The 21,789-nt window shown below is 40.0% G+C and overlaps 1 long non-coding RNA gene across 1 annotated transcript in view; it reads left to right on the top strand.

Annotated features, from left to right (window-relative positions):
- Positions 1 to 249: 249 nt before the first annotated feature.
- LOC105484406 (uncharacterized) overlaps positions 250 to 21,789 on the top strand; it is a 28,159-nt gene continuing 6,619 nt past the window's right edge. Inside the window, exons 1-2 of the long non-coding RNA XR_011611078.1 lie at positions 250 to 621; positions 15,449 to 15,586. This is a non-coding gene — a long non-coding RNA (uncharacterized lncRNA). The remainder of the gene's footprint in view (positions 622 to 15,448; positions 15,587 to 21,789) is intronic.

Raw genomic sequence — 21,789 nt, 5'->3', positions numbered from 1 at the left:
AGAACTGTTCCTGCTTCTGTGAATCACTATGCAAGCAGAGAGAGGATGAAATAGATGGGCTAAAATTGCCTAATTCCCTTTCTGGGTTGACTGTATCTTAGGAAAATCCCCATTTGGCTCTGCTTTCAAGAATGACAAGCTTAACTCAGCATTTCTGTGCATCTGCTGATGCTCATATTTTGAACTGGGGGATAACCCAATCTATGTCAAAGTAACTATTGATTCTTGGTTTTAACATAGTAATTTAACAATCTCTAAAGTTGTCCAAGGGTAGTCTGCAGGGGCCTTTGAAAACAGTATGCTGAGAATAGATAGGGCTCAAGGACAGTATCTCCAATTGAACTTTTAATGAACTCCCGTAGGCGCCAAGAAGGCGGGCAGATAAGGAAGAGTATAGAAACAAAGAACTGAGTAGAAGGTTACATCTGGGAAAAGAAAGTTTGTTTTGCATTGCATTCTTTCTGCTGACGTGGGGTTTATGGAGTATAAATAAAGTGAGGCGGAGGCTCTGAATGCGGCCGCCATGTTCTCTGTGTGTCTTTGTCTTTTGTGTGTTCTTTCATTCTCCACCACCCCCGGAACGGACCCCAACAAGTGGCGCAGCGAGCAGGGTCAGCACGGGTGAGTAGGGGAGAACAAGAAGGGGAACCCCCTAGGGGCGGGTAAGGCCCAGATATTGTTAAGGGGAACCTTCTTAAGCTTTCATTATGGGGAATTCCATCTCTCTGGCCTCAGAATATTTACGGCTGTTTCAAGGACTATTGCTGTCTATAGGAGTAGAAGTGAAAGAAAAAGACTTTGAAGCGATTGTTTGCCCATGTTGAACAACATTGTTACTGGTTTCAGTATCAGACTAAAGTGCAGCTGAATCGCAGAGAATGGTTACAGGTAGTAAAAACTCTGCTTAGAGCTCTCCAGTTAGGGGATATTATGCCTCTAAAATTGTGGACCTTGTGTGACTCTATCACTCAGACATTAGAGTTACTTGAGACTGATTCAGGGTGTGGTAATGTAGCCACAGGAGGAAAGGTATCTGAGGATTTGGAAAAAAAATAAATCTGAAATGAAGCCCATTTGTGCCAGGATAACAGAGGATGGGGGGGTAGCAAAAGGGGGAGAAGAGAAAAAGCCAGCTCTTCCTTCTTCTAAGGGAAATTCTGACATGCAGAGTATTATGGAAATGCTTCAACAAATATTACAGATATATTCTTCTAATTCACCTTTGCGAGCTTTCCCTGTTTCTTTTCTTTCTGCCCTGTTAAAAGAGGATTTTCCAGAGCCTCCAATTCCCCGGCTTCCTTATCTTTGCCTTTGTTTGGCAAAGTTGAAGCCCTGTTCACATCAGACATACTTTAAATTTATACTAAACACCTGTTTAATATGTTAAAACCAGTGTATATGTATATCTTATTGTTTGTTAAAATATTATGAGTATTTCAATAGTCAATAAATAAACACATTAATATTAACTATTAATATTAATATAGTATTAATAACCCCAGCTAGGAAATTGTTATGTTATAGGGGTGCATAGGTTCCACCAATTTACACTCCAAACAGAAGTTGAGTATTCGAGTTGCTTAACACATTAACTACCTCTTGATATTTTCTGTGTTTTTAAATTTTAACCATTGTATTGTGTATGTAATGATTCTCAATTTGGTATTAATATACATATTTCCTAGTGAGTAATGATGTTAGACATATAGGTTTATTGTCATTTCTTTGTTCTGCTACTTTTGGTTGGGTTATTTGCCTTTTCTTATTAATATGTTGAGATTCTTTATATTTGGGGATATGAGTATTATTATATATTATATATACTTTTAATTAAAAAAAAAAATTTAAGGAGCTGGATCTGTTTCCAATTATTTGTGCTTCTTTTGCTCCTAATGCTCAGTTTTCAAATGGTGGCAATAATGCCCAATTTAATGCCTTACAAATTAAATTTTTAAAAAGAAATGAAAGCTGCCATTTCTAACTATGGATCTCAATCTCCTTTTATCCTTGGTCTTCTTGATGTTTTTTCATCAGAAAATTTGATGATTCCTATAGACTGGAAGACTTTGGGGAAGGCTTTTCTTGATCGTTCTCAGTGGTTACAATTGCACAGCTGGTAAATGAACAAGGCACATGTATAGGCTAGAAAAAATATTATGTGTGATCCCCCTGGACTCACTGAGGAACAACTCACAGGCACGGGCCAATATGCTACTCTTAATGCTCAGGCTGGTTTAGATGATGTTGCCTTTACTCAAATCAAGACTTTGTTTTTAAGGGCCTGAAATAAGGTAGAGATAACAGGAAAATGTTCCCTTTCCTCTGTGAAGATTTTACAGGGCACAAATGAACTATATTCAGATTTCGTAGCCCGTCTTCAGGCTGCTGTCTTCAAAATTGTGGGTGCTGGCCTTGCTTCAAAAATTTTGTTACAAACATTGTCTTTTAAAAATGCTTATGCTGACTGTTAAAAATTGTTAAAATCGTTCAAGGCCAATGGGGCCAATTTAGATAAATATATTAAAACTTGTGTTAGTGTTGGAGGGGCTATTTATGATGCTCAATTATTTGCTGGAGCTTTGTCTAAAGCCTTAAAAGGAAATAACAAACAAGGTGTTTGTTTGCAGTGTGGTAAACCTAGACATTTCAAAAAAAAGAATGTCATAAAAATTGAACACTTTTATCCCTCAAGGCAGAAAGCTGCCTTCAGAGGTGTACAAATATTGTGGTAAAGGTCGACATTGGACAAATAAATGTCGTTCCAAAACTGATAAAAGTGGAAATTTACTGTCTCCTCTCCTGGGAAACGGGAGTCGGGGCCCACAGGCTTGGGGCCCCAACAATTACAATACAAGTCTACTACAATATTCAGTGAGCAAGGCCTACAACATTAAGGAATAAATTCAAGTCCTCCTTAAGGATCCCACACCTTACCCCAGTTTCTCAGCTTTATGCGGCAACTAAGCAGAGCGCCGCTGCTGACTTAGCTATTACTCAGCCTTATACTTTGTCTCCTAATAGAGGAGTATATAAATTAGCTATTAGAGTGTGTGACCCTTTGCCAAAAGGACATGTAGGACTTTTGTTAGGTCAAAACAACAGTGCTATACGGAAGTTAATGATGATTCCAGAAATCATTGATCTTGATGTTACTAATAAAATTCTTATTATGGTACAAGTTTCACAATTTATACGCCTAGAGGCAGGGGAACGTATTCTCAATAGGGAGGATTTGGTAGCACAGAAAAAACTGTTTTTTGGGAAACTTTAGTTTCTAATCAAAAGCCCTTATGTTCATTGCATATTAATGGAATAGTTTTTAAAGGGTTAATTGATATGGGGGTGAATATGTCTATTATTTGTTTAAATTAGTGGCCTATACAATGGGAAAAAAGACAAGTTTCAGTTATACTCACTGGCTTGGGTGCTGCTTCTGTGATTTATCAAGATGTAGAACCTTTAACCTGTGTTGGTCCTAAAGGTCAACAAGGTCAAGTGTTTTTTTTTATTTTTATATTGTTCCTATCAATATTAATTTTTGGGAACAAGATCTTTCACAACAATTTGCTGCTTTTTTAAACATTCCTCATATTTCCTCAGCTGCCAAAAATAAGATGTTCAAAATGGGCTACAATCCTTTAAACTCATAGCCACCACTCCTATTTAGGTGAAACAGTGACCATTGTTTAAAGAAATACTTAGGACTCTAAAAGAGTAAGTCAAAAAACAAATGGCCGAGAGGAATATAAAGCCACGTATTTCTGCATGGAATTCCCGTCTTTGTTACAGCCTGGTCTTCCTAATCCTGCCCTTATCCCACAAAGTTAAAACCAGAGAAAAGCAGCAAGATGCTTTTGTATCATTACAAACTCAGCTTTCTTTCTACTCACTTAATATTGCCACAGAAAAAATTTAACTGGATTTTCTTATTCAATATTTAGGTTATACCTTGGGGGCACAAAATATTCGACCCCAAAAAATTCAAATTCGACGTGATCATTTAAAAACATTAAATGATTTTCAAAAGCTTCTAGGAGACATTAATTGGATGCGTCCTGTTTTAGGAATACCAACATATCAGTTATAACATCTTTTTTCTATTCTAGAAGGAGACAGTCACTTGGACAACTCACACCATTTAACTCCTTTGGCTTTACAGGAACTCCAGCTTGTTGAAGAGCAGCTTCAAAAGGCCCCTCCTTTTGTTTATTTCATACTTTACCTTCTCCCACAGGAATGATTCATCAAACTAATCGACCACTAAAATGGATCTTTTTGTCCAATAAAATATCTAAACGCTTGGCTACTTATATCGATCGTTTAGCTAGCTGAACTGATCATCAAAGGACAGCATCACTGTCGACAACTTTGGGGAGGAGATCCTTCCTTAATTATCTCTCAATTCACTCATAGTCAGATCACTTATCTTCTTGCAACTTCTGATTCTTGGCAAGAAGCTTCATCAATCTTGAGTTACAGTTTATCCTTATCCCTCGGTGCAACAGGGAGAATTGTTTGCTGTTCTGATAATCTTACTTGATTTCCCTACTACTGGTTGTAACATTGTTAGTGATTCTCAATACGCCGTTTATGTTACTTCTTATATTTCTCAGGCCACTTTACCTCTTTGTGCTACTTCTTCTCTTCAGAAATTCTTTTCTTTGTTATCCTTTACTTTGAGCCAACGTCGAGCTCCTTTATTCATCACTCATCTTCGTTCTCATTCTCAACTTTCTGGACCATTAGTTCATGGTAATACTCAGATTGATTTGCTTTTAATAGGCCACCTACATGCTGCAGAACAAAAATATACTCTACATCATACTAATAGTTCTGGCCTTCAACGATGGTTTCATTTAACTTATAAACAAGCTCGTTCTCTTATTCGAGCTTGTCCTTCCTGTGCTCCTTTGAGCATTCCATCCTTCCATCCTAGGGTTAATCCACGAGGTGTCCCTTCTTTTAGATGATTAAAGTATGTTCATCATACCATTGATACCTTTTCTCATTTCTGTTATTACTCATCTCTTAGCTTATTTCGCCATCATGGACATTCCTCATACCTAAAACTAATAATGCCCCTGCCTATGTCTCTCGTAAATTACAAGTTTTCTTACAGCCATACAATATTCAACATATCACCGGTATCCCGGGCAACAGTCAAGGTCAAGCCATCATTGAGTGCGCAAATTTAACTTTAAAAACTTTTTTTTTTTTTTTTTTTTTTTTGAGATGGAGTCTCGCTCTGTCGCCCGGGCTGGAGTGCAGTGGCCGGATCTCAGCTCACTGCAAGCTCCGCCTCCCGGGTTCACGCCATTCTCCTGCCTCAGCCTCCCGAGTAGCTGGGACTACAGGCGCCCGCCACCTCGCCCGGCTAGTTTTTGTATTTTTTAGTAGAGATGGGGTTTCACCGTGTTAGCCAGGATGGTCTCGATCTCTTGACCTCGTGATCCGCCCGTCTCGGCCTCCCAAAGTGCTGGGATTACAGGCTTGAGCCACCGCGCCCGGACAACTTTAAAAACTTAACTATTAAAACAAAACAAAAAGGGGGAAATGAGCCCCCCAGAAACCAGATTTTGAAACCAGATTTTGAAGGTTCTTTTTACCTTAATTTTTTTGAATCAATGGAGACAATTGCAAGACTCTGCTGTCGTAACCCATCTTTCCTCAACTCCCTCGGTGATAGTCCCCACTGACAATTTAAAGGTTTGGTATCCTAATGAAGAAGGTAAGTATGTTCAAGGGCAAGTTCTAAAACAGGGACGGGGCTATGCTCTTGTCCTTACAGGGAGCGGGCCTGAGTGGTTTCCTACAAGATGATTGAAACCCTGTTGAAAAGAAAACTGGATTCAGCATGCATTTCTTCCTTTGTTGGATGTGCCTTGGTGGGGGACTTATTTCTCTTAGTGAGGCTTTGTATGAATATTGGACTTATATTCCCTTTCTGCCCTTGTATCAGGGAGTCGCCTGGGGGGAGGCGGAAATTAAGGTTTTCACCAATGACACTACTTGGATGCCGTCCCCCTATATAGACAAGGATAATATAGAACGGGAAACGGGAATTATAAACAACACATATCAATTTGGAGTGGAAGGAGTTCCAATATGTATGGGAAATAGTTCTCATTGTCTCTGAAAATCGCATGAAGCCTGGGCTGTTCGTTATAATCATAGTCATGTGGCTGCTAATACTGTTATTATTGTAACTAGAAGTTTTTAATATAATCATACTGTATATAGTATTGAAACTATTCCTAGTTCTTTACTTTTTTGTCCTATTCTAGAGGTTTCTCCTAATATTGAGGTGCTGGAGTGACAACAATGTCGGGGAACTAAACCCCGGATTTTATTAGAATACAATGGGATGCAAATAACTGATTGAAGTGTGCACGGTGATTTTCAAACAAAATTTAGTCACATACCTTTGAAATGACACTGGGTAAATAAAAGTATTGCTGCTAACAGTAATGAAACCTTGGTATGGCGTGAAGGAGGCCTGAAGTACAGAGTTATTTTTGGAAGTTGTTAGTTGCAGGCGATGCCATTAGCACTTTTGTGGGGAATATGCCCCTTAATCTTTCTAACCCGAATAACTCCTTTCATATTCAGTTATATCGGAATACCTCCTGATATATTATTGCTTGTGTCCGTAAGCCCTACCTATTATTAGCAGGGAATTTGTCATGGGATAATCTTACGGGGATTGTTAATTGTACAGATACATGTACATTTTTGTCTTGCCTCAATCATTCCTGATGGCACAACTTTACTGGGGATATTTATATCCTCAGGGCTCGTAAGGAAATTTGGCTACCTGTTAACCTTATGTGACCATGGGGGGCATCACCTCTTGAGACTTATATTTGGACTTCTCTCCAGCGAACCCTCCGTGCCCTTGGACTTATAATTGCCTCGGTGATGAGCCTTGTCGCCATCGTCTCCACTGCGGCCATAGCAGGGCTCGCTCTTCGTCAAAGCATACAAAATGCTGAATTTATGCAGCAATGGCATGAACAATCTCACCGGTTATGGCTTCAACAACAAAACATTGACTCTTAACTTGCTGAAAGATTGGACAACATGGAGCAAGCATTGACATGGCTTGGAGATCAGCTCACTGTACTCAGTACTCGGATGACATTACAATGTGATTGGAACTCCACTCAATTTTGTGTAACGCCTGTGCCTTTTAACATCTCTCAAAATTGGACTGTAATCTGAAAATTATTAGTAGGCCATAAAAATATTAGTTTGGACATCCAAGAGCTCACTCAGAACATTTCCGAAGCATTTCAACAACAATTACATGTGTTGTCCGGAACTGTAACCCTTCAGGAGCTGGGTCAGCGCCTTGATGCCTTTAACCCATGGACCCAGATGAAGACATGGATTTCTACAATCTCTGGAAGTATATTGCTTTGGGCACTTGGATTGGGTCTACTTCTTTTGGTGATTCGATGCTCCCTCCGTCGAGTCCAAAAACAAAAGAAAACACAAGAACAAATATGGGCTACCTTTTTAGGATTGAGGCAAAACAAAAAAAAAAGGGGGGAAATGCAGGGGCCTTTGAAAACAGTATGCTGAGAATAGATAGGGCTCAAGGACAGTATCTCCAATTGAACTTTTAATGAACTCCCGTAGGCGCCAAGAAGGCGGGCAGATAAGGAAGAGCATAGAAACAAAGAACTGAGTAGAAGGTTACATCTGGGAAAAGAAAGTTTGTTTTGCATTGCATTCTTTCTGCTGACGTGGGGTTTATGGAGTATAAATAAAGTGAGGCGGAGGCTCTGAGTGCGGCCGCCATGTTCTCTGTGTGTCTGTCTTTTGTGTGTTCTTTCATTCTCCACCACCCCTGGCACGGACCCCAACAGTAGTCAGCTAGTCTAAACTCATCTCTTGTGGTGGCTTAGAGTTTTATCAAAGGAATACTGTAAGATACCCAAGGAATAACTTTCATGACACAAGCCAACTGTAGCCATGGGAATATTTTGAGGCAATTTGTTAGTGAACTTCTGTTTAATCTCCATAAAGCAAAGCTACAGTGAGTCAGAGAAAAGCAGTTTGGGATTTTGCGGCAAAGATACACTCAGGTGGCTTTCTAGAGGGAGAAAAAGGAAACATTTGGCTAGTTGCTGGCACATTTTTATTCATTAAGCATATATTTATTTAACTCTTGTCATATAATAGAAACAATGGATAAAGCAGAGAAAAAGCTTTTTTCAAAAAAAGTCCCTGAGGTTATCGCACTTTCATTCTGCGGGGGAAGCAGATAATTACAAAGTGAATAAATATAAATATATTTTCAAACAGCAGAGTACAAAGCATCAAGTTGACCTAACTAAATACTTACTAGTAACTAATTAAGTTTATTGCAAGATTCCTTCAGATTGCTAGGGCCAATAGTTTATTTCAATTACAATTTTATCTAAAAATACATAATTTAAAAACAAATCTTCCTGACACTCAATTACTTTGCAAAGTAAGGTATTCATCTTTTTTTAAAGACTGAGAAAAGAGCCTGTAATCCCAGCACTTTGGGAGGCTAAGGCAGGTGGATCACCTGAGGTCAGGAGTTCGAGACCAGCCTGGCCAACATGGTGAAACCCCCGTCTCTAAAAATTACCTGAACATGGTGGAGGGCACCTGTAATCCCAGCTACTTGGGAGGCTAAGGCAGGAGAATCACTTGAACTCAGGAGGCAGAGGTTGCAGTGAGCCGAGATCACCTCATCAGTGAGGTGAGATGCACTTCAACCTGGGCAACAAGAGTGAAACTCTGCCTCTCAAAAAAAAAAAAAAAAAAAAAAAAGACTGAGAAACTGTGAATGCCTACATGGAAAGAGAGCTAACAATGTCACTTAATCATATGGCTAAATGCAAACTGGCTAGTATGGATTCTAAGTACTATGACTTTTCAGATAAGAACCAAGATTTTTTATGGTTTTAGGGCCTGACAGTTTGGACACTTTTGTATGCCCAAACAGGTTTTAAACATCTCCCACAATTTCTTAAATTGGCTTATCCACTTGTTCACTTGCTTTAGTGTTTCATCCGTTAGAAGAGAGTGGGAGGTGAGAAGAGGATAATGTTATTATGTGCTGCTCCCTGTAGGCTGTTTGTATATAAAAATGGCATGCTGGAATTGTTAGAATGGTGCTTGTATCTAACTGAGGAAAGCAGTGGTTGACTTTTTTGTTCAGTAAAGTGTAGAAAGAAAGATTCCCAGATGTTAGAGTCCTTCATTATGTATACTGTTGCGTGGAAAACCGTGATGCTGTTCTTGGATCTGACATAACCTTTGAGGAATGAAACATTGATCACTCTGGCTCTATTTGAGCAGGCTAAGGATTTGAATGCGTTTCACTTTTGCTGGACAGTTCTGCGCAAATAAGGTACAACTTTCCCAAAATATTTACATTGAAAAAGTGACTGGCTGTTTCAGTTGCAGATTTGGATAATTATCATATATTGTAATTACACATGTCACATGTAATATTACAAAGAATACATAAAGTATAAAGTATATATATATGAGAGGGGAGGGAAATGTTAAAGCAAGTGGGCCAAAGGGGTAGAAAATAAACAACTGATGAATTTAGATAAAAAGTATATTAGAATTTCTTGGACAGGCGCGGTGGCTCATACCTGTAACACCAGCACTTTGAGAGGCAGAGGCAGGCGGATAGCTTGAGCTCAGGAGGTTTAGACCAGCTTGGGCAACATGGTGAAACCCCATCTCTAACAAAAATACAAAAATTAGCTTGGTGTGGTGGTGGGTGCCTGTAGTCTCAGCTACTTAGAAGGCTGAGGTGGGACTATGGCTTGAGCTCAGGAGGCGGAGGTTGAGTCAAGATTGTGCCACTGCACACCAGCCTAGGCAACAGAGCCAGACCTTGTCTCAAAAAAAAAAAAAAAAAAAAAAAAAAGAAAGAAAGAAAAAGAAAAAAAAAGTATATTAAAATTTCTGGACTTAGTCTTGCAAATTTTCTGTTAAGTTTGAGTTATATTAAAATAAAATGTTAAACAATTTCCTATCTTGGTGGAACTTACCTTTGTGTTTAGGTGGCTGGGTGGGGTGGGATGTGGGGAGAGTTGCAATGTTTTTTTCTGTTTAATTTTAAAACTTTATTTTTTAGAAAAGTTTAAAGTTTACAAAAAAATTTAAAAAACCCACTGAGCAGAAAGTACAGATTCCACATACACCCCTCCTTAACACAGTTTCCCATATTATTAAACATCTTATATTAGTATGATACATTAGCTGCACTGATGAACAAATATTGACACGTTAGTATTATTAATAACTTAAACTCCATGGTTTGCATTATAGTTCACTCTTGTGTTGTATAGTTTTATGGGTTTTGTCAAATGAGTATTATTGTTTACCACCATTACAGTATTGTACAGAATAATTTCACTGCTTTCAAAATCCCTTGTTTGTCACCTATAAATCTCTTCTTATACTTTAACCCCTGACAGCCACTAATCTTTTTACTATTTCTACAGTTTCACCTTTTCCAGAATGTCACATAGTTGGGATCCTACATGTATGGCCTTTCAGACTGATTTCTTTCATTTGGAAATATGCATTTTCCTCCATGTCTTTTTGTGGCATGATGGCGCCTTTCTTTTTTCACCGAATACTATTCCATTGTATGGATGTACTTGGTTTCTTTATCCATACACATGTTGAAGGATATCTCGGTTGCTTCCATTTTTCTTGGGGGGGGCAATTATGAATAAAGCTACTATATACATTTATGTACAGGTTTAAGTGTGAATGTAAGTTTTCAATTCATTCGGATAAATACCTAGGAGTGCAATTACTGATCATGCGGTAAGTTTGTGTTTAGCTTTGTGAGAAATTGCCAAACTTCCTACTGAAGTAGCTGTGCCATTTTGCATTCCTACCATCAATGGTTGAAAATTCCTGTTGTTCCACGTTCTTACTAGCATTTGGGATTGTCAGGTTTTTGGATTTTAGCTATTCCAATAGGTGTGTCACTGCATTTCATTATTGTTTCACTTTGCAATTCCTTGATAACATATGATGTAGAGTGTCTTTTCATGTGCTGATTTACCATTTGTATTTCTTCATTGGTGAGATTATCTGTTCATGTGCTTTGTTCACATTGTTCAGATCTTTTGTCTGCTAGAAGGTTGCAATTTTAAATAGTGTGGCCAGGGAAGGTCTCATAGAGACTTTTGAATAAAGATCTGAAAGAAGTGAGGGAACAAGTTGTTTAGAACTCTAGGGAAAAAACATTCCAGGCAGAGGGAAAACATCTGCAAAGGAACTGAGTCCAGAGTGTGTTTGGTATATTCTAGGGTAACAGGTGGCCAGTGTGGCATGAGGGATTGGCCAGAAGGAAGGTATTAGGAGATAAGGCCTGAGGCACTGGGCTCAAGCTTATGTGGCCTTGTGGACCATTAGGCCTTTGCTTTTATCCTGAGTGAAGTAGGAGACCAGAGGATCTTAAACAGAAATTGACGTGATCAGACTTATGTTTAATAGTATATTCCTGTTGCTTCATTAAAAATGGGCCAGGCCGGGCATGGTGGCTCACACCTGTAATCCCAGCACTTTGGGAGGCTGAGGCGAGTGGATCACCTGAAGTTCGGAGTTCGAGACCCGCCTGGCCAACATGGTGAAACCCTGCCTCTACTAAAAATACAAAATTAGCCAGTTGTGGTGGCACAAGCCTATAATCCCAGCTACTCCAGAGACTGAGGCAGGAGAACGTCTTGAACCCAGGAGGCAGAGGTTGCAGTAAGCTGAGATTGCACCATTGCACTCCAGCCCAGGTGACAAGAGTGAAACTCTGTCTAAAAAAAACAAAAAACAAAAAACAAACAAACAAACAACAACAACAACAAAAAAAACCAGAAAGAAAAGAAAATAAAATAGACCAAAGGCAGGTGGATACAAAAGCAAAGAGAATGATTAGGAGACTGTTGCAGTAATTAGGCTATAGGCGATGGTGACTATGCCCAGAGGGGCATTGATGGAAAAGATGAGAAATTATTTAATTCTGCATATATTTGGAAGATGAGGGGATTGAATGATGGGTAGGAGAGAAACAAAGGAATCAAAGATAGTTCCAAATTTGTTCTGTTTAATTTTTTTCCCATAAGCAACGGAAAGAATAATATTGATTATGCTCTAGTATCACAGGTCTATATGAGGCCTTCTTTTTTCTCTTTATTCCTGATGCCCATTCTGATTTTTTCTCTCTCTCTCACAGGCATCACCAGTATGCTTGGAAATTATGTGTTGCTTAGAGTGTTTTAAATTTTCACTGGTACTTTGATACAGATTTGGTTTCGTTTCCTACATTTTCCCACTTGACACTATGTCTTCAAGAGTTAGCTAGATAGCTGAGTGTATGTCTGGTCCATTAATTCTGACTACTACCCAGTTTTCAACTGAATACATATATCACATATGATGGAGTTCTGTTCCTGCCTATCATGTCCCAGGTTTTTCCAAGCTCCTGCTGCTACAAACAATGCTGAGACACACATTCTCATATCTGTTCCCATTAATACCTGTGTGCAAGTTTCCTTGGAGTGAGATTTCTGGAACATATTAAGTTGCATAAATACTGGCAAGTCACTTTCCAGTATGGCTTCCTCAGTTTACAGTCCAAGGTTACCCCATCTTCCCAATTCTTACGAATTCTTGATATTACTAACCCTTTACATTTCTGTGAAGTGGTATCTTATTGTTATTTTAACTTGAATTTTTTTCTCACTAGAGAGTTTGAGGATCTTTTTATAGATTCACTAGACATTCAGATTCCTTCTTCTGTGATTTGCCTATTTTATCCTTCGTCTAGTGTATTAGGCTGTTCTTGCATTGCGGTAAATAAATACCTGAGACTGGGCAATTTATAAATAAAAGAAGTTTAATTGGCTAATGGTTCTGCAGGCTCTACAGGAAGCATAACAAAGGCATCCATTTCTGGGGAGGCCTCAGGAAGCTTTAGGTTATGGTGGAAGGTGAAAAGGGAGCAGGCATCTCACATGATGGGATCAGGAGCAAGAGAGAGAGGGAGGTGCCACACATTTTTAAATGACCAGATCTTGTGAGAACTCAGTCACTATCGTGGGGACGGCACCAACAGGATGGTGCTAAATCATTCATGAGAAATCTGACCCCATGATCCCATCACTTCCTGCCAAGTCCCACCTCCAACACTGGGGATTACGTTTCATGGGCATGGATGCACATCCAAACTCCATCATCTAGTTTTCTACTGGACTTCATGTCTTTTGCTTCTTGATCTACAGAATTTCTGTGTATATTCTACATAACAGTTCCTGAGTTGTATAGGTGGCAAATATACTCTTCTAGGCTATCATTTGTCCCCTAACTTTATTTATGATAGTCTTCTTTGAAAAGAAACTGTGGTGTTTTTGTAAAATCCACAAATTTCTCCCTTTATGGTAAGATTTTCAGGCCTTTCTTACTAACAACTCCATTTCAAAGTCACAAAGATATTCTTCTATACTTTCCTTATCTTCATTGATTTCCATTTCAGATGAAAGGAATCCATTACAGTTAATATTTGTATATGGTATGAGGCAGGAATACAACTGGGTTTTTCTCCATGTACCAGCTCTCCCAATGTCATTCACTAAAAACCAAACAAAACAAAAATCTACCCTTGTTTCTTCATTGATTAAAGATGCCATTTCTATGATATATGAAGTTTCAGTATGCACATGGGTTTGTTTTGGGACTCCCTATTTTGTTCTACTGATCTATTTGTTCTTTATTTGTTTTTTTTTTTTTTTTTTGAGATGGAGTTTTGCTCCTGTCACCCAGGCTGGAGTGCAGGCTGGAGTTGTCCAGGCTGGAGTCACTACATGTGGCTAATTTTTGTATTTTTAGTAGAGACGGGGTTTCACCATGTTGGCCAGGCTGGTCTCGAACTCCTGACCTCAGGTGATCCACCCACCTCGACCTCGCATAATGCCGGGATTACAGACATGAGCCACGGCGCCCAGCCTATCTGTTCTTGTGCCAGTATTAAATTATTTTTATTTCTGTGAATGTGATTTGTCTTAATATTTGGTAGAAAAAAGTCTTCTATCTTTGCTCTTCTTTTTCAAAATTAGTTTAGCTATTTGTGTCTTAGCTATTCTTCGTTCATTTCAGAATCAATTTGTCACATTCCCCTCAAAATCCAGCTGGAGTCCTAGAGAATGGGCTGTCCAGTTTCCAAGTGGGAACGTTCATAGTGCCATTGATGAGAGATTAAATATGGGTGATGTTGAGAAAGGCAGAAGACTTTTGTTCAGAAGTGTGCTCAGTGCCACACGGGTCCAATCTTCATGGTCTCTTTGGAAAACAGATGAGTTCACTGGATTCTCTCTCACAGACATTAGTAAGAAAAAAGGCATCACCTGGGGAGAAGAGACACTGATGAACTATTCGGAGATTCCCTAGAAATCTATCTCTGGAACAAAAATGATGTTCACAGGCATTAAGAAGGAAACAGAAAGGACAGACTTGATAGCTTATCTCAAAAAGCTCCTAATAAGTAATAATTGGCCACTGCCTTATTACAAAGCAGAAATGTCTCATAACTTTTTTTTTCTTTTAAGGGATAGGGTCTTGCTCTGTTGCCTAGGCTAGAGTGCAATGGCACAACCATGGCTCACTGCAGCCTCAAATTCCTGGGCTCAAGCAATCTTCGCACCTCAAGCCTCCTGAGTAGTTGGGACTACAGGCGTATGCCAACACACCTGGCTAATTTTTAATTTTTAATTTTTTGTAGAGACAAGGGCTTGCTAAGTTGTGCAGGCTGGTCTTGAACTCCTGGACTCAAGCAATCCTCTCACTTTGGCCTCCCAAAGTGCTGAGATTATAGGTATGAGCCACTGTGACCAGCCTCATGACTTTTTAAATGTGTGTCATAATTTAATTGATCTCATACACCAGAATTCAGATCATTAATGACTGACAGAATATTTTTGTTGGACAGTCCTGATTTAACTAAGTCTGGCTTATGGTTAAATGAATACAATTGTTTCTTGAATTTTGAGAGTAATTCCAATTCAGTAAATGCTCTCACTGTTTCCTCTTCTAAAGATAAGTTTGGACTTGATTAGTAATGTTAAACTTTTCACAAAGATGGAGAATGCCATCACAAAGTCAATTAGAAATTGGTTTTATGTTTTGATTTATATAGTTATATAAATGAATATATGAATACATTTAAATACTGGGGAAATCCCTTCACTGTCTCAGAATCAAGCAAGAATTACTTGTGTTTTAATTTGTGTTCATTAGCCTGTTAAGGGCAAGGGCTGAAGATAAGGTAGCAATGTGTGCTTTATATTTTTGGTCTTAATTATATCAATCTAATTAGAATTCCTGGTATCCAAAATGCTATTTTTATTTTCTTTCTTTCTTTTTCTTTTTTATTTTTTTGAGACAGGGTCTCGCTTTGTCTCCCAGACAGGAGTGCAGTGGTATGATAAACAGCTCACTGCAGGATCAACCTCCCAGGCTCAAGCCATCCTCCCACCTCAGCCCCCTGAGTTGCTGGGACTAGAGGCAGGCACCACCATGCCAGGTTGGTTTTTGAAGAATTTTATGTAGAGACTGAGTCTCACTTTGTGGCCCAGGCTTGTTTGAAACTCCTAGGCTCAAGCAATCCTACTACCTTGGGCTCCCAAAGGGCTGAAATTATAGGAGTGAGCCCTACCTAAAATTCTACTTTTCAATTATTGAAAGGCATTTTAGTGTAGTTTATGTGTAACACCAAATAAAGAATATTAATCACTTATAAGAAGTTCAGGCCAGGTATGGTGGTTCGCGCCTGTAATCCCAGCACTTTGGGAGGCCAATCACAAGGTCAGGAGATCAAGACCATCCTGGCTAACACGGTGAAACCCCATCTCTACTAAAAAGTACAAAAAAACTAGCCAGGTGAGGTGGCGGGTCCCTGTAGTCCCAGCTACTCGGGAGGCTGAGGCAGGGGAATTGCTTGAACCAAGGAGGCAGAGGTTACAGTGAGCCAAGATCATGCCACTGCACTCTAGCCTGGTGACAGAGCAAGACACTGTCTCAAAAAAAAAAAGAAGTTCAGGTGGAATTTTGACTGAAAATGTGTTAAACATTGTTATTTTTAGAAGAGCCTACAGATTTCTACTGTAAAGCTATTTTATTTTTCCTTTTCTTTTTAAATTATTATTTTTAAACAGAGATGGGGTCTTGCTATGTTGACCAGGCTTGTCTGGAACTCCTGGCCTCAAGCAATCCTCCCATCTCAGCCTCCCAAAGTGCTGGAATTACAGGTGTGAGCCACTGCGTCCAGCCTGTTAAACTATTTTATACATATAGTATAGCTACATTTTTTCAACTTCTTTTGTCTTTAAGAGTTTTTTTTTTTTAATTTAAATTTTTATTTTTGAGACAGGGTCTCACTCTGTCACTCAGGCTGGAGTGCAGTGGCGAGATCTCGGCTCACTCAACCTCTGCCTCCCGGGTTCAAGTGATTCTCCTGCCTCTCCCATGTAGCTGGGATTACAGGCATGCACCACCACACCCAGCTACTTTTTGTATTTTTAGTAGAGACGGGGTTTCATCATGTTGGACAGGCTGGTCTCAAACTCTTGGCCTCAAGTAATTCGCCAGCCTCGGCCTTCCAAAGTGCTGGGACTTACAGGCATGAGCCACCGTGCCCAGCCTTTTGTTTTTAATAGGGTTTTAAGGGTATTTTTAGGGCTCTTCACTGTGAAAATTATTAGAGTTATATTTAAAGATACATTTATGGCTGAGCGCAGTGGCTCACGCCTGTAATCCCAGCACTTTGGGAGGGCGCGGTGGGTGGATCACGAGGTCAGGAGATCAAGACCATCCTGGCTAACACGGTGAAACCCCGTTTCTAGTAAAAACACAAAAAATTAGCCAGGTGTGGTGGCAGGCGCCTGTAGTCCAGCTACTCAGGGGGCTGAGGCAGGAGAATCACTTGAACCCGGGAGGCAGAGATTGCAGCACTCCAGGGTGGGTGACAGAACAAGACTCTGTCTCAGAAAAAAAATAGTAATAATAATAATAAAGATACATTTACAAAGGTGTAATGAATATTTGGAAATTGTCTACATGTCTACTAATAGAGGAATGGTTAAATAAATAGAAAACAAACTGATGTATGCATTTGCGGAAAATGCATTTAAATCATACTTTCAAAGAATATTTATGACATGAGAAAATATTGTTATACTGTTATATCATTACTTGATGAGATTACAGGGATTTGAACAGTCTTTATTATAATTTGTAGGATATGTCCCAAGTTTTCTGAAATAAACATGATTTATTTTTACAATTTTTTTTGTAAACCCGCCTGCCGGGTTCAAGCGATTCTCCTGCCCAAGCCTCTTGAGTAGCTGGGATTACAGGCAAGCGCCACCACGCCCGGCTAATTTTTGTATTTTTAGTAGAGACAGGGTTTCACCATGTTGGCCAGGCTGGTCTCAAACCCCTGACCTCATGATCTGCCTGCCTTGGCCTTCCAAAGTGCTGGAACTACAGGTGTGAGTCACCGTGCCTGGCCATAATTATTTTCCTTTAAAGAAGTTGTTGGAAGCAAATTAAGTTTTGTATTTGTCATCTGAATGTATTACAGGAATATTGGGAAAATGATTTCTGACTCATCTGATGAGCTCATCAAGCAATAAACAATAACTCACATGTAAATTTTCTAGTTTGACTTCCTGCCTCCTCCATCTGCTAGGACTTCTTCCAGTTTGTTAGACCACCTGACTCAACTAAGTATAAGTAAACGAAATTTCACACATTCATTTTTTTCATGTTACAAATATTTAATAATCTGCTGCTATGTTCCAAGTACGCCACTAAATCCATTAAAGATAAAGGAATCACTTAAATTGTCTCAGTCCTAACAGGGTTTAGTTCAGTTGGTCCTCTGTTTCTATGAATTCCAGATCTGTGGATTTAACCAACCATGAGACAAAAATATTAAAAAAAAAAAAAAAAAGAAAAAAGAGAAAAAAAATGGTTGTGTCTGTACTGAGCTTGTATAGACTTTTTTCTTGCCACTATTTCCTAGACAATGAGGTGTTACAACTATTGACATACCATTTACATTGCACTGGGTACTATAAGTAACCATAAGATGATTTAAAGTATACAGAAGGATATGCAAATACTATACCACTTTATTTTATTTTATTTTGAGATGGAGTTTTGCTCTTGTTGCCCAGGCTGGAGTGCAAAGGCGTGATCTCGGCTGATTGCAACCTCCACCTCCTGGGTTCAAGCAATTCTCCTGTCTCAGCCTCCCGAGTAGCTGGGATTACAGGTGCATGCCACCACGCCCGGCTAATTTTTGTATTTTTAGTAGAGATGGGGGTTTCATCATATTGGTCAGGCTGGTCTCAAACTCCTGACCTCGGGTGATCCACTTGCCTCAGCCTCCCACAGTGCTGGGATTACAGGCGTGAGCCACCGTGGCTGGCCTACTATACCATTTTATATGAAGGACTTGAACACTGATATGGTTTGGCTCTGCGTCCCCACCAAAATCTCATCTTGAATTGTATTCCCATAATTCCCATGTGTTGTGGGAGGCACCTGGTGGGAGATCATTTGAATCATGGGGACAGTTTCCCCCATACCGTTCTCATGGTAGTGAATAAGTCTCATGAGATCTAACGGTTTTATCATGGTTTTTGCATCTTCCTCATTCCATACTGTTCTCATGGTAGTGAATAAGTCTCACGAGATCTGATGGTTTTATCACGGTTTTTGTATCTTCCTTATTTTTCTCTTGCTGCTACCATGTAAGAAGTGCCTTTCGCCTCCCACCATGGTTCTGAGGCCTCCCTAGCCATGTGGAACTGTAAGTTCAATTAAACCTCTTTTTCTACCCAGTCTTGGGTTTGTCTTTATCAGTGGCATGAAAACGGACTAATACAAACATCAATGGATTTTGGTATGGATGTTCAAGTCCCTCATATAAAATGAGGTCCAGAAACCAATCCCCCGTGGATACCAAGGGATAACTCCGTGACACATAAAGATTCAGGATTTGGCTGTCAAGTTCAACCATGCCAACTCTCAATATTTCTGTGCTCCAACTACCCCAGATTATTCCCCCTACTTTTCTCATGCTGTGTCCTCACTTGGAATTCCTTTGTCTTTTTATCCACCCATAAAAATCCTACTTATTAGCTAAGTACGGTGGTGTACACCTGTCGTCCCAGATACTCAGTAGGCTAAGGCAGAAAAATATCTTGAGCTCAGCAATTCAAGGCCAACCTGGGCAACACAGTGAGACCCCCAGCTCTGAAAAAAAAAAAAAAGCAATATATTTCTTACAGTTTTGTGAGAACTTCTCTGATTCTCCTATTTCCTCTAACATTCCATGAGCACTTCAAATGTAGCTCTAACTTGGCACATTCTTCACGCTGCTTTGTTTTTGTCAGTCATTTTTTTTTCCAAAAGCAAAGATGATGGCATGACCGCTGTCTGCATTAAATACTGCAATTACGATCTTAGTGAACAGGAAAAATGGAAATTCAAGCACCTATATTTTCAAACAACACACTCCACACAATACTTTTTTTTTTTTTGGAGACAGAGTATCGCTCTGTCACCAGGCTGGAGTGCAGTGGTGTGGTCTTGGCTCACTGCAACCTCCGCCTCCTGGGTTCAAGTGATTCTCCTGCCTCAGTCTCCCAAGTAGCTGGGATTACAGGCATGTGCCACCACGCCCAGCTAATTTTTGTATTTTCAGTAGAGATGGGGTTTCACCATGTTGTTCAGGCTGGTCTTGAACTTCTGACCTTGCGATCCGCCTGCCTCGGCCTCCCAAAGTGCTGGGATTACAGGTGTGAGCCACTGCGCCCGGCCCACACAATACTTTTACCATTGCTATATTGGTCAGTAGATGGAAAAACTGAACACTGGGGAAAATTGTCCTGGCAATCTTGGGCAAGTACAGGACCCCGCTGGCGATAGGCCACTGCACCTGTTTAAAAGTTTCTATCAAAGAGACTTCTTGGTTTCATTGAGGCTGAGGGGTGATTTACAGAGACTTTAGGAAATTAACAGACCACAATCATTTAGAAACCAAACGAGGGAAACCAGCAGAAGACGAGCAAACAGGACCCAACAGTGTCCCTGAGGGCTCTGTCCACTTGGATAAATGGTATCTTATTCTTATTTCCATGGGTTACCTTTCAATCACCAAGCTTTGCTCTACAGGACTGTGTTCCCCTGAGGAGGCGCCTCTTTCTACTTTGCACAGAGAGGCTGAATAGGTTCCAGCTGCCCCTGTAAGCGAAACAGGTTTCATTCCTTTTCCCAGACTCACCCATCAGCTCACTCTTCTTCCATGATGAGGAGTGGGCAAGGGGATTATGGGGAGGCAGACGGTATTCCTTCTATATTTCTCCTCCCTGGGCTGTGCAGTTAAAATCCTTTCCACCTTTCTTTACTACATGAAGAATTTCCTATGTGGAATTCCCACCTGTAATCATCTTATGTAGTTCTGACAACCACTTGGTGGTATTCTTACTCTCATTTTATAAACATGTGGTAAATTATGCTGAGAAAATGGAGCCAGCAAGAATCGACTAACCATTTTGAAATTTTGGATGAAATGAGAAAAAGTTTGAGGTGCAAAGTCAAGACCTGTTTTTGAAGGAGAGACTTGAACTTGTTTAGAGGACAGTAGTTCTCAAACTTGAGTATGCATCAGAATCACCTGGAGAGCTTGTTAGGCCTTAGTCTGCTTGGCTGCAGGCCCAGAGTTTCTGATTCCCTAGATCCGGGGTGGGACAGGAAAATTTGCCTTTCTAACACATTCCCACATGATGCTGATGCTGTTGAGACCTCACTCTGAGAATCTGTTATAGGCCAGGTTAAGGGAGGCAAAATATGGCTCACTGAATGTTTTTGTATCACTCCTGAAGTAAGAATGGATTTTACATCTTTAAAAACAGTATTTTGTTCATGTGAAATATGAAATTCAAGTTTCATTGTCCATAACGTTTTATTGGAACACAGCCACACATTTATCATATATTGTCGATTGTTTTCACGTTATAACAGCAGAGTTGAACAGTTGTGACAGATAGTAAGGCCTACTAATACAGTGTGGATATTTGTCCCTTCCAAATCTCATGTTGAAATATAATCCCTGTGTTGGAGGTGGGGCCTGGTAGGAGGTAACTGGATAATGGAGGATCCTTCATGAATGGTTTAGCACCATCCTTTTGGTGATAAGTTAGCTCTTACTCAGTTAGTTCACTTGAAATGTGGTTGTTTAGGCTGAGCGTGGTAGCTCACGCCTGTAATCCCAGCACTTTGGGAGGCCAAGGTGGGTGGATCACCTGAGGTCAGGAGTTCGATACCAGCCTGGTCACATGGCGAAACCTTGTCTCTACAAAAAATACAAAAATTAGCCGGGCACGGTGATGCATGCCTGTAATCCCAGCTACTTGGGAGGCTGAGGCAGGAGAGTTGCTTAAACCTGGGGGGTAGAGGTTACAGTGAACCGAGATTGTGCCAATGCATTCCAGCCTGGATGACAGAGCAGGACTCCATCTCATCTCAAAAAAAAAAAAAAGAGAAATGTGGTTGTTTAAAAGAGTGTGACAGGCTGGGCACAATGGCTCATGCCTGTAATCCTAGTACTGTGGGAGGCTGAGGTGGAAGGATTGCTTGAGCCCAAAAGTTTGAGACTAACCTGGGGCAATGTGGTGAGACCCCATCGCTACAAAAAAAAAGATCAAAAACATTTGC

The sequence above is a fragment of the Macaca nemestrina genome, chromosome 1 (assembly GCF_043159975.1).
Source record: "Macaca nemestrina isolate mMacNem1 chromosome 1, mMacNem.hap1, whole genome shotgun sequence".
NCBI lineage: Eukaryota > Metazoa > Chordata > Mammalia > Primates > Cercopithecidae > Macaca > Macaca nemestrina.
The sequence above is the reverse complement of the archived record's forward strand: the minus strand, read 5'-3'. Positions and strand labels throughout refer to the sequence as shown.